Here is an 11,265-nt window from a genome sequence, read left to right as displayed (position 1 = left end):
TTTAAAATTCTGAGTACCAAAAACAAAGTGCAATATTAGTGGTAAGTTATCTAAAATGCATTTACATAGGTTCGAAAAGGGGTGTTCAATATTTGTATTGCAAATGTAAATAGATTTTTGCAGACTTGTGTTTCCAGAAAGTTTTACAGATTTACAGAAAACGTCACAGGTTTACAGAAACAGACACTCTAAGGATTATTTATATTGTTTTTTTTTTATTTACAGGTAACATTCATCATGTTTGTAAGCATCACAAATTCTTATGTTAACTGGAGCATGTAAATTTATTAAAAATGTGTAAATATGTTATATTGCTAGTATGTTTTAATATGGACTGTAGTGATTCTGGTGCTTGGATTGTTCCTTTAAATTATTAAAAAGAAGAGGCAGACCTACGGTTTCAAGATCCTTGACTTACATCCTGATACTAGTTTCAAAAGTCAGTGAACTGCAATGCCTTCACACTCCAGCAGGGAACACAATGTTCAGGTGGGTTACAGTTAAAGAGATTCTATAGTGCCAGGGAAACAAAGCCTGACAGTGCCCCCCCTCCTGCGACTTACCTGAATCCAGCACCAATGTCCCTCGAGATGGGTCAGGCTCCTTCCATGCTCTCGTCGTCGGGGAAGACCTAATGCGTATGCTCGGCAATGGCCACACACATTAGGATTTCCCCATAAGGAAGCATTAATCAATGCTGTCCTATGGGGATTCTGGTGAAGCCCAAAGGACATCCAGTGTCATTAAGACGACCAAAAGTGGTCTAAGCACCTGGAAGTCCCTATAGGGGCTGTCTGGTAGAGAGCCTCTAGAGATGGAGTTAACCCTCCGGGGTAATTATTGCAGTTTCTCAATTAGGTGAAGTGGTCTGGGTGCCTACAGTGTACTTTTAGATTTAAAAAAAAAGAAAAGAAAAATTAGGATTTAATTCCCCTAATCTAAGTTACCTAGACCAAGGGCAGTTGGTATGCCTGGCACATCAGTGGAGCTAATTAAATGTTCCCAGGCACAGACCTTGTAAAGGACAATGTTCCTGAGTCGAAACTTCTGACGAATCACTTCAACCCAGACCTAATTTGAATAGGCAACTTGTACCTTTTGAGAACTATTGTGCAGGAGGGTAACACGCTTAGTAGTACAGACCATTTCCACACTCTTTCATGCTTCTAGTACCACAAAAGCCACCAGCATATTTTCACTATTCTGTTATTTTAGATATTATTTTTTTTTTTTTTATTATTTCACTTTTTATTTTTAACTTTTTTTTGTTGAGAAATATTATATAGCTATAACATAAATAACTTTGTATTACTGTATTGATAAATGATCTAATAAAGAATGTTTCCAACACAATAACCAGTGCCAATCAAATTTGTCTCAGGAAAGAAGACTGACCTAGCATTGGTCCTCTCAGTCACACAGAGGTTGTAAGTAAGCACTGAACATAGTCAATTAAATTCAATACCTTAAATACCACGTCGGAGCGTGATGACGCGTTTCGCCTATACACTCGGCTTCATCAGATCCCCCCGTATACAGGGCTGGATTAAGAGCACACTGGGCCTGGTGCTGACAATTATGATGGGCCTAATTACGGAATCGTATCGACAAAAAACACTAAAACAGTCATACCTCCCAAGCGTCATGTATCTGATGGAGATGGTGCTGGAGGGAAACTCATAGGATGCAGCTATGAGCAAACACATACTCTATGCTGATCTCTCTCTAATTTATGCTTTCATCTTTCAAGTAAATCCATATCCCCTAACAGCAGTGTCCAGTGAAGCAGGAAGTCAATGGGCGGGGTAAAAGGGTGGGCCACTGGTGCGACCAGACCTGCCAAAAGGGGAGAACATGACCAGGCCTGCCAAAAGGGGAGAACACGTGACCTGACCTGCCAAAATAGGAGAACATGCCCAAAAAGGGGGCATGTCTGTCCAAAGAATTTAAGGACAGCCTGGCATGAATGCATGTTAGGCTGCCCGCCAATCCTGCAGACTGTCCAACTAAGTGCATACTATGCAGGCAGCACCCTGAGCTTGACATAAATGCGTCTAATGATGCGCTCACTCCATGCTTTCTAAGGACTGTCCCCTAGCACTCGCTGGTCCACTTGTCTCCTTACCTTCTTACTAGCAGGCAGAAGTTCCTGGTACATAGTCTGAGACAGAGAAAAGGTGTATGTAGTAAGTGTAGAAGAAAGGGAACATGCCACGGTGTTAGAGAGACCAACATCTGCATTACCTAAACTCATTTTATTGTCAGCCAGTCCACACAAGTTTTGTTCCCATACATCCCTCTTAAGCTTCCAAACTTAAAGGGACACTATAGTCACCAGAACAACTACAGCTTATTGTATTTGTTCTGGTAAGTAGAATCATTCCATTCAGGCCTTTTGCAGTAAACACTGTCTTTTCAGAAAAAATGACTCCACTGGCCACTCCTTAGATGGCTGCTAGCGGTGCTTCCTGGGGCAGTAGTGCCTAGTGTGCAGCACTGCCATTCAGTGTCTCCACCCTCTGCATGCAGACACTGCACTGTCCTCAAAGAGATTGATTCAATTGATTCAATTTATCTTTATGAGGAGATGCTGATTGGCAAGGGCTATGTTGGGCTTGTGCTGGCTCTGCCCCTGATCTGCCTAGTTGACAGTCTCAGCCAATCCTATGGGGAAGTATTGTAATTTGCTCAGACCACCACTTCTGATGATGTCAGCAGACAGTCAGTTCAGAGGCAGAGCCAGCAGCTGCAGACTTAAATACAAGTTATATTTACTATACTTAGGGAGGCAAGAAGGGGCCAGGGTGGTGGTTTTAACATAATAGGGTCAGAAATACATGATTGTGTTCCTGACCCTACAGTTCTCCTTTAAGCAAGAGTAAGTGAAGAGTAGTTAGGGTTGCCACCTTTCTTGGAAAAAAATAACAGCCTTAATCATTTGTATAATCACAAGGAGTGACATCAGAGAAAATTCTGTAAAATCACCAACAAACTACTCACAGTTTGATTCTGCTGTATAGATGGATTGCTCCCAGTGTCTGTCTCGCAAGTCACCCAGTGTCTCAGTGTCCCTATGTATCACAGTGTCAGTGTCCCCATGTTGTCCAGTCCCCTAGTCTCCCAGTATCTCAGTGTCCCCATGTCTCTCAGTGTCCCCATGTCTCTCAGTGTCCCCGGGTCTCTCAGTGTCCCCATGTATCTCAGTGTCCCCATGTCTCACTGTGTCCCCATGTCACTAGGATACTGGGGACACTGAGAGGGGGACACAGAGACATGGGGACACTGAGACATTTAGGGAAACTGGGAGAAATGGGGACACTAGGGACACATACACTGGGAAACATGGGGGCACTGAAAAATTTGGGGACACTAAGACACTAGGGACACAGAGACATGGGAACACAGACACTGGGAGACTAGGGGACACTGGGAGACTAGGGGACACTGGGGACACTGGCTGGGAGACATGGGAACAGTTGTGGACATAGACATGGGGACATATAGGGACACTGGGAGACATTGGGACACTAGGCACACTGTGACACTAGGAACACAGACACTGGGAGACATGGGGACACTGAAACATTTGGGGACACTAAGACACTAGGGACACAGAGACATGTGAACACAGACACTGGGAGACTAGGGGACACTGGGAGACTAGGGGACACTGGGTGACTAGGGGACACTGGCTGGGAGACAGACACTTGGGGACACTGGGAGACATGGGGACAGTTGTGGACATAGACATGGGGACACTGGGACATATAGGGACACTGGGACACATGGGGACACTAGGCACACTGAGAGACATGGGACACTGAGACACTAGCGACACATGGGGACATAGTGTCTCCGTGTCCCAATGTCTCGGTGTCTCCCAATGTCCCTATGTCTCACAGCGTCCCCATGTGTCTCAGCATCCCCATGTGTCTCAGCATCCCCATGTGTCTCAGCATCCCCATGTGTCCCAGTGTCCCATAGTGTCTCAGTGTCCCCATGTTTTCCAGTGTCCCCAAGTGTCTCAGTGTTTTCAGGTCTCCCAGTGTCTGTGTCCCAATGTGTCCTAGTGTCTCTGTGTCCCCATGTGTCCCCTAGTGTATGTGTCTCAGTGTCCCCATGTGTCTCAGTGTCCCCATATGTCCCCTAGTGTCTCAGTGATCCCATATGTCCCCTAGTGTCTCAGTGTCCACGTGTCTCAGTGTCCACATGTGTCCCCTAGTGTCTCAGTGTCCCCATGTGTCCCTGCTGCCTTTCCTCCCATCTCTCACTTCCCTGAGCTGTAGTCTGTCTCTGGACTGTCTATCTGGACTCTGTGCTGTGTAGCTGCTCCCCCACTGATCAGTGAGTAGTAGAGAGAGGCAGGGAGGGATATGCTGTAACTTCCTATCCCTGCCTCTCTCCACACACAGTGACCCCTACTGGCCGGTGCTGGTATTGCAGAGTAATCTCCATTTATTCTGAGACAAATACCTGCATTTGTATTGCCGGTATTACTGCAATACCGGCACTGCCAGGCAGCCTCAAATACTGACTGTGCCAGTAAAATACCAGTCAGGTGGCAAATCTAAGAGTAGTGTGTAAAAAAAAAAAAAAATAATAATATATATATATATATATATATATATATATTCTTTTCAATGGGCCTATTCCATGGGCCTGGGCCTGGAGCTGCAGCTCCATCAGCCCCTATGTTAATCCGGCCCTGCCCGTATAGCGCTACTTGTTGCCGCTTTAAAAAAATAAAATAATATAATAATATAAATGTTGTAATCTCAGCATGCCAAATCTTGCAAAATTGTATCTTTAAAACCATAACTCACCTTTTGCAGTAATTTTCCCAATTTTTTAATGTTTTTTTTTATGTCGGCAGAGCACAACCCAGCTCCTAGGAACATTGGCTCTGAAATTTATAAAGTGAACTAAATGTTTTTTTTAATCTTTGTATCCCTAAGTCTAAAGTGTTCCTTTAATGTGCATCTTTTCTACGAGATCCATATTGGTGTGTCTGAGTGTATAACAGAGCTTCACAGCAATAAGAAGATTTACAGTAATATGTCTTTAACCCCTTAAGGACCAAACCTCTAGAATAAAAAGGAATCATGACATGTCACACATGTCATGTGTCCTTAAGGGGTACAATAAATGTATTTAAAAATCAGTTAGTGTAAATAGGAAATAATTTTGCTCTAAAATAATGTTAGTTGTAGAAATGTATGTCACCTAAAATTTCTGTGTATTTCTTTCTCCATTTGGAATAGGGGGGCATGTTAATGGTTATAATAGTTATTGTATTTTCATTAAATCCTGGATTTGATGTGTTAGCAAGTATGCATACTTGTAGATGCTTTTCTAATGTTTGATATTGATACCGGAGAAACTGACGGAAGCCAAGCACAGAGAGATGGACACAGGTTTCTTCAGGAAGGAAGAGATTCTTTATTGGATCACCGATCGGGACTCAGAGGGACTAGCGTCACCAAAATACAGCAAATTCTGAGCCCCGGACAATAGTGCAGGCTCCTTATATAGGCATATAACTCCTCCCATATTAAGCTCCACCCGCACATTCTCTTAACCAATCAATACAAATAAGAATTAACTTCCTGTTTGACCGCATGGCTTGTCCAGCACAATGGAGGAGGGGGAATACTATATCCTGTATTCTTGCACATGCTCCGTACACTACTGATCGTATCTTGCCTCGTGCAACCAACTGATCGATACGTCAGCATATGCACGTACACATGCCACGTGGTAATCTCGGCCTACTAAATTTATTTTTACCGAGATTCCACCACATTCCCCCCTTTGATGCCTCTTGATATTTTACAATTACTTGAGGCATCACATAACCTTAGTTTGCTTACACCGCAAGTTACCTTGAACCAGACCAGACTTATCTTATGATGTGAATCTTCAACATTCATCTTCTTGCATTGGTTCTCCCTGATCTAGAGCCTTATATTTATATATCGCCATTATCTGTGCAGCAGCCTTCCTCTCTGCTATACTTCCTATCAGGCTTTGCACAGACCTAACTACTAAGGGTATAAGACACGGCAGGAGTAGACACAACAGTAAAATCAGTAGGACTCCACCTACCACTGCCTTAAGCCCTCCAAACCACTCATACCAGCTACCAAACCAACTACTTGGATTGTACCCTTTCCATACCTGAGTAGGCACATGCGCTAGTTTAACCATATGGCTAGTAAGCTCAGCTATTGCTTGCCCTTCATCATCTATTTGAAGACAGCAATTGCTTAGGTTAAACTTCCCACATACACCTCCCTCTACTGCCAAAAGGTAATCCAAGGCTAATCTATTCTGGTATACTGCTGTCCTCATCCTGGTATTATGTTTCACTAGAAGATTGAGCGCTTGTGATGTCTCATTTGTGATAATCTCAACCACCGCCTGTAATCTTATAATACGGTTGAGCATATAAATAGGGGTTCTATAACCAAAGGTACCATCCTCAGCCCACGTGGCTGGCCCATAATAATCTATGATACGCTGGGGAGGCCATTCATTATCTTCCCAGGTACCTATCTCTAAGGGCCCCCTTTTCTTCCTATGATTCACATCATACACTTTAACACCTAAAGTCTCACCTGTTTCAATCGGTAACAAGAAGAAGGATGGTTTGAGCATACCCAACACACATGCCCCTTCCCAGTCCTGTGGCAGCTCCGAATAGGCTTTCTTACCACAGATCCAGTACAAATTTGCTGGGGCTCTCCAGGTAGATGTGATGGATAAATCAAACCACACATCCTTTAAATTGGCGTATCTAGCAAACGGGTTAGATGGTTCTGAGACATTTGAAGCCGACCACCAAGTTGTATTCTTTGTATCATCATCATAAGCTTTTTGCCCTAGACAAGTTAATTCTCCTACAGAAGTATTATACATTATTCCTTTCCTTGCTATGCAAACATAACCTATGATGGAGGTCTTTAATCTCCACTCAGATTTACCTCTAACACTCAAATGATAATCGGCTGGTGCAGATATTAGTTGGTCAACTGCCTCAGAACCGGACATTACCTCCTTTGCTTCCCAAGGCCATTGGTCTCCCATGTTAGTACCTCCACACACATAGCAGTTGGTAACATTAAGACTACCGGCAATACTTTCAGCTAGGTCAATGAACAGGTTCTTAGCGCTATGGGGGATCTTATTATCTATACTCATCTCTTCATAAAAGGAGTGGTATACTTGATGAGTCTGGGAGGATACCGTATCAGTCTCTATCCCTATAAACAATAATGTCCCAGGATCTAAACCCGTCCCGTATATCTGAAACCCAAATAAATTGCCATACTTATCTAGGAACTTGTCGGGGTTATTAATAAGTATATGGACTGGGTTGCATTCCATAGACTTACAATATGGGCTAGTCGGCAACTTAGTCACTATCATGTCTTTATCTACTGTCTGTCCCCAAGTCGCCCACCCCACACAAGACCAATATGGGCAAAAGTTATAGTCTTTATTTGGGCATCTAGGACTCACATATTTATTTTTACTACTGGGACAAATATATTTATCGTTAGATCCATACGTCCTCTCCCATCTAAGATCCCCACATACATTCCACGGCTTTCTACCACTTGATATCGCCTTACATGCATCAAATAGCAGAACACCCGAAGAATATACGGATTCTAACACCGTCTTATTAATTAGGGTCCCCTGAGGATCTCCATTCCTGAGAGTCAACCAAATTGTACGAGGCTGATACTCCGGACTGAAGCACTTAGGTTCTCCTACTCCTAAATGGCATACACTATAGTCTATATTTAAGTATCTACATCTTGATACATCTCCTTTACATTCGTATTGTGAATGCCAAATTAGGGTTTGGGAAATATGGTTACCTGTTCTCGTAGTCTTAATGCATACCTCACAGCTAGGAGTGTCGGTACCTCTACCTTCCTGAATATAAAAACACATGTAAATAAACACAATCAAAAGCACATCTTTCGCCGTCATCCTCAGTCTTCGTCCGTGCGATGGAACCTCAGCTTCCAGGATGTGAGGGCTGCAGGGAATGGAGTTCTGCTCGTCTTCACAGGTGTCCCTTCGGGACTTTCCTGGCTTATACACTATGTGATGGTAAGAGGACAGGCTTTATTATGGCCTTCTCACTTACACCTGTAACAATAAAATTTGTAATCCACAATAATTCCTCGTTACTCCGACTGAGTAGTGCGTTTCAACCGGATCTTGCAGGGATTCTCTGGATCTGCTGTAACTTGCCAAGAATCGACTGCTGCTGGTTTAACCCTGGAGTGATGTATCCACGGAGTCACTTCTGCTACTTTTATCGCTGTAGGGGTAGACAAAAGAACAACATAAGGACCTCTCCACTTGGGCCCTAACGGTACATTATTCCACTCTTTAATCCACACTTGGTCTCCTGGATGATAATTATGAACAGGGGGATAAATATTCACAGGTAATCTATCTTGTACCCATTTCTGTACCTCCTCCATAGTCTTACCCAACTCTACAACCTGCTGCCGGGTAATTCCTTCTCCCAACTGACTCAAATCCCCCCTTAAGTTACCAAGTACGGGAGGTGGTCGCCCATACATAATTTCAAAAGGAGAGAGGCCCATCCTTCTGGTAGGGGTACTGCGGATTCGCAATAGAGCTATAGGTAAGAGAACGTTCCACTTAAGTTGGGTTTCCTGACACATTTTAGCCAACTGGTTCTTAATAGTTCTATTCATTCTCTCTACCTTACCAGAACTCTGGGGTCTATATGCAGTATGAAGCCTCCACTTTATACCAAGCATATGAGTCAGTTGTTGTAGGCACTGGTGAACAAAAGCTGGACCATTGTCCGATCCTATAGAACAGGGTAGTCCATATCGGGGTATTATTTCTCGTAGCAGGAATCTCACAACTTCTCCTGCTTTCTCTGTACGAGTAGGACATGCTTCTACCCAGCCTGAATAGGTGCACACAATTACCAGCAGGTAACGATGTCCTCCCGATTTAGGCATCACTGTAAAGTCTATTTGTAGATCGGACATGGGGAGTCCCCCCATAAACTGGACTCCTGGTGGCTTTACTGGTCCTTGTCTTGCATTATTCTTAGCACACGTTACACATCTGCGTACAATGGCCTGAGTCAAGTTGGACAATCTTGGTATGTAGAAATGTTTCCGGAGAGATTCTTCAGTACTGTCTCTCCCAGAATGTGTCCCGTTATGATAATTTTGGACAATTTCTACCGCTAGCGATGCTGGTATAACTATTCTCCCATCTTCTAGCTGATACCACTTGTTCTCCAAATACTTTCCCGGTTCAGTCTTTAACCACTCCTCTTCTTGAGTTGTATAAACTGGAGTCCATTGAGACAGTGGGGTTGGTATTAGAGCAGCTATATGCCCCACATACTCCTGTCTTCCTGATTCAGCAGCACGCTTAGCTGCACTATCTGCCATCCGATTTCCCTTAGTTACATCACCATCTCCTCTCAGATGCGCTCGACAATGTATAATACCGACTTCTTTCGGCTCCCACACTGCTTCCAATAGTTGTAGGATTTCAGCTGCGTACTTGATTTCTTTGCCTTCTGAATTCAGTAGTCCTCTTTCTTTATACAGAGCTCCGTGGGCATGAGTGGTTAAAAACGCATACTTAGAGTCCGTATAGATATTTACTCTTAAACCTTCAGCCAATTGTAACGCTCGTGTTAGTGCTATTAATTCTGCCTTTTGTGCTGATGTTCCTTTCGCCAGTGGCCGGGCTTCTATCACCTTGTCTATTGTTGTTACTGCATATCCTGCATAGCGGATCCCTTCTTTCACATAACTACTGCCGTCGGTATAATATTGAACATCGGGGTTCTGGATGGGAAAATCACGAAGATCTGGTCTACTTGAGAATACTTCATCCATTACTTCCAAACAATCATGTTGACTTTCAGCAGGTTGTGGCAAAAGGGTAGCTGGATTTAAGGTGTTTACAGTCTCTAAATGCACTCTTGGGTTTTCACACAACATTGCTTGATACTTGGTCATACGGCTGTTACTAAACCAATGATTTCCTTTGTAATCCAACAACGTCTGTACTGCATGTGGAACTCGTACATAAAGTTCTTGACCCAGAGTGAGTTTATCGGCTTCAGCTACTAGCAGGGCGGCTGCAGCTACGGCTCTTAGACAAGGTGGAAGTCCGCTGGCCACTGCATCCAATTGCTTAGACATGTAGGCAACAGGTCTTTGCCATGATCCCAAGTACTGTGTCAATACTCCCACAGCCATTCTTCTTTGCTCGTGTACATATAAGTAGAATGGTCGTGTGTGATCAGGTAGACCTAATGCTGGGGCACTCATCAAAGCCTTCTTCACATCTTCAAATGCCGTTTGCTGTTCTTGGGTCCATAAGAAGGGGTCGTGCTCTGTACCTTTGATGGCTGCGTACAGAGGTTTTGCTAGTATCGCATAGCTGGGAATCCATATCCTACAGAAGCCCGCTGCCCCCAAGAATTCTCGCACTTGTCTTCTATTCTTGGGTATTGGTATTTGGCAGACAGCTTCTTTTCTCTCTGGCCCCATAATCCTTTGACCTTCAGAGATATGGAATCCCAGATACTTGACAGTTGGCAAACACAACTGAGCCTTCTTTCTAGACACCTTGTATCCTGCCTTCCAGAGAATATGTAGTAGATCGTGCGTTGCTTGCTGACATTTTTCTTTTGTAACTGCTGCTATCAACAAGTCATCTACATATTGTAACAATACACATTCTCCTGGGATAGACTCGAAATCCAATAAATCTTGACTTAGGGCTGAACCAAATAGGGTAGGTGAATTTTTAAACCCTTGGGGCAGTCTTGTCCAAGTCATTTGGCGTTTTGAGCCCGTTACAGCGTTCTCCCATTGGAAAGCGAAAATACATTGACTTTCTGCGGCAATTCGGAGGCAAAAGAAGGCATCTTTGAGATCTAAGACTGTGAAGTAAGTAGCCCCGCCCGGAATTAAAGCAAGCAGGTTATATGGATTGGGTACAACTGGATGTATACTAACAACCGCATCATTGACTGCTCTTAAGTCCTGTACAGGTCGATACTCATCTGTACCGGGCTTTTGAACAGGCAGCAATGGGGTGTTCCAGGGGGAAGTACAGAATTTTAGGATACCATACCGTATGAACTTATCCAGATAGGATTGGATGTTCTTCTTAGCCTTCTGTGGGATGTGGTATTGTCTTAGGCTTACTGGATAAACCCCAAGTTTCAGT

Source organism: Pelobates fuscus, chromosome 1 (assembly GCF_036172605.1).
Source record: "Pelobates fuscus isolate aPelFus1 chromosome 1, aPelFus1.pri, whole genome shotgun sequence".
NCBI classification, from domain to species: Eukaryota; Metazoa; Chordata; class Amphibia; order Anura; family Pelobatidae; genus Pelobates; species Pelobates fuscus.
The sequence above is the reverse complement of the archived record's forward strand: the minus strand, read 5'-3'. Positions refer to the sequence as shown.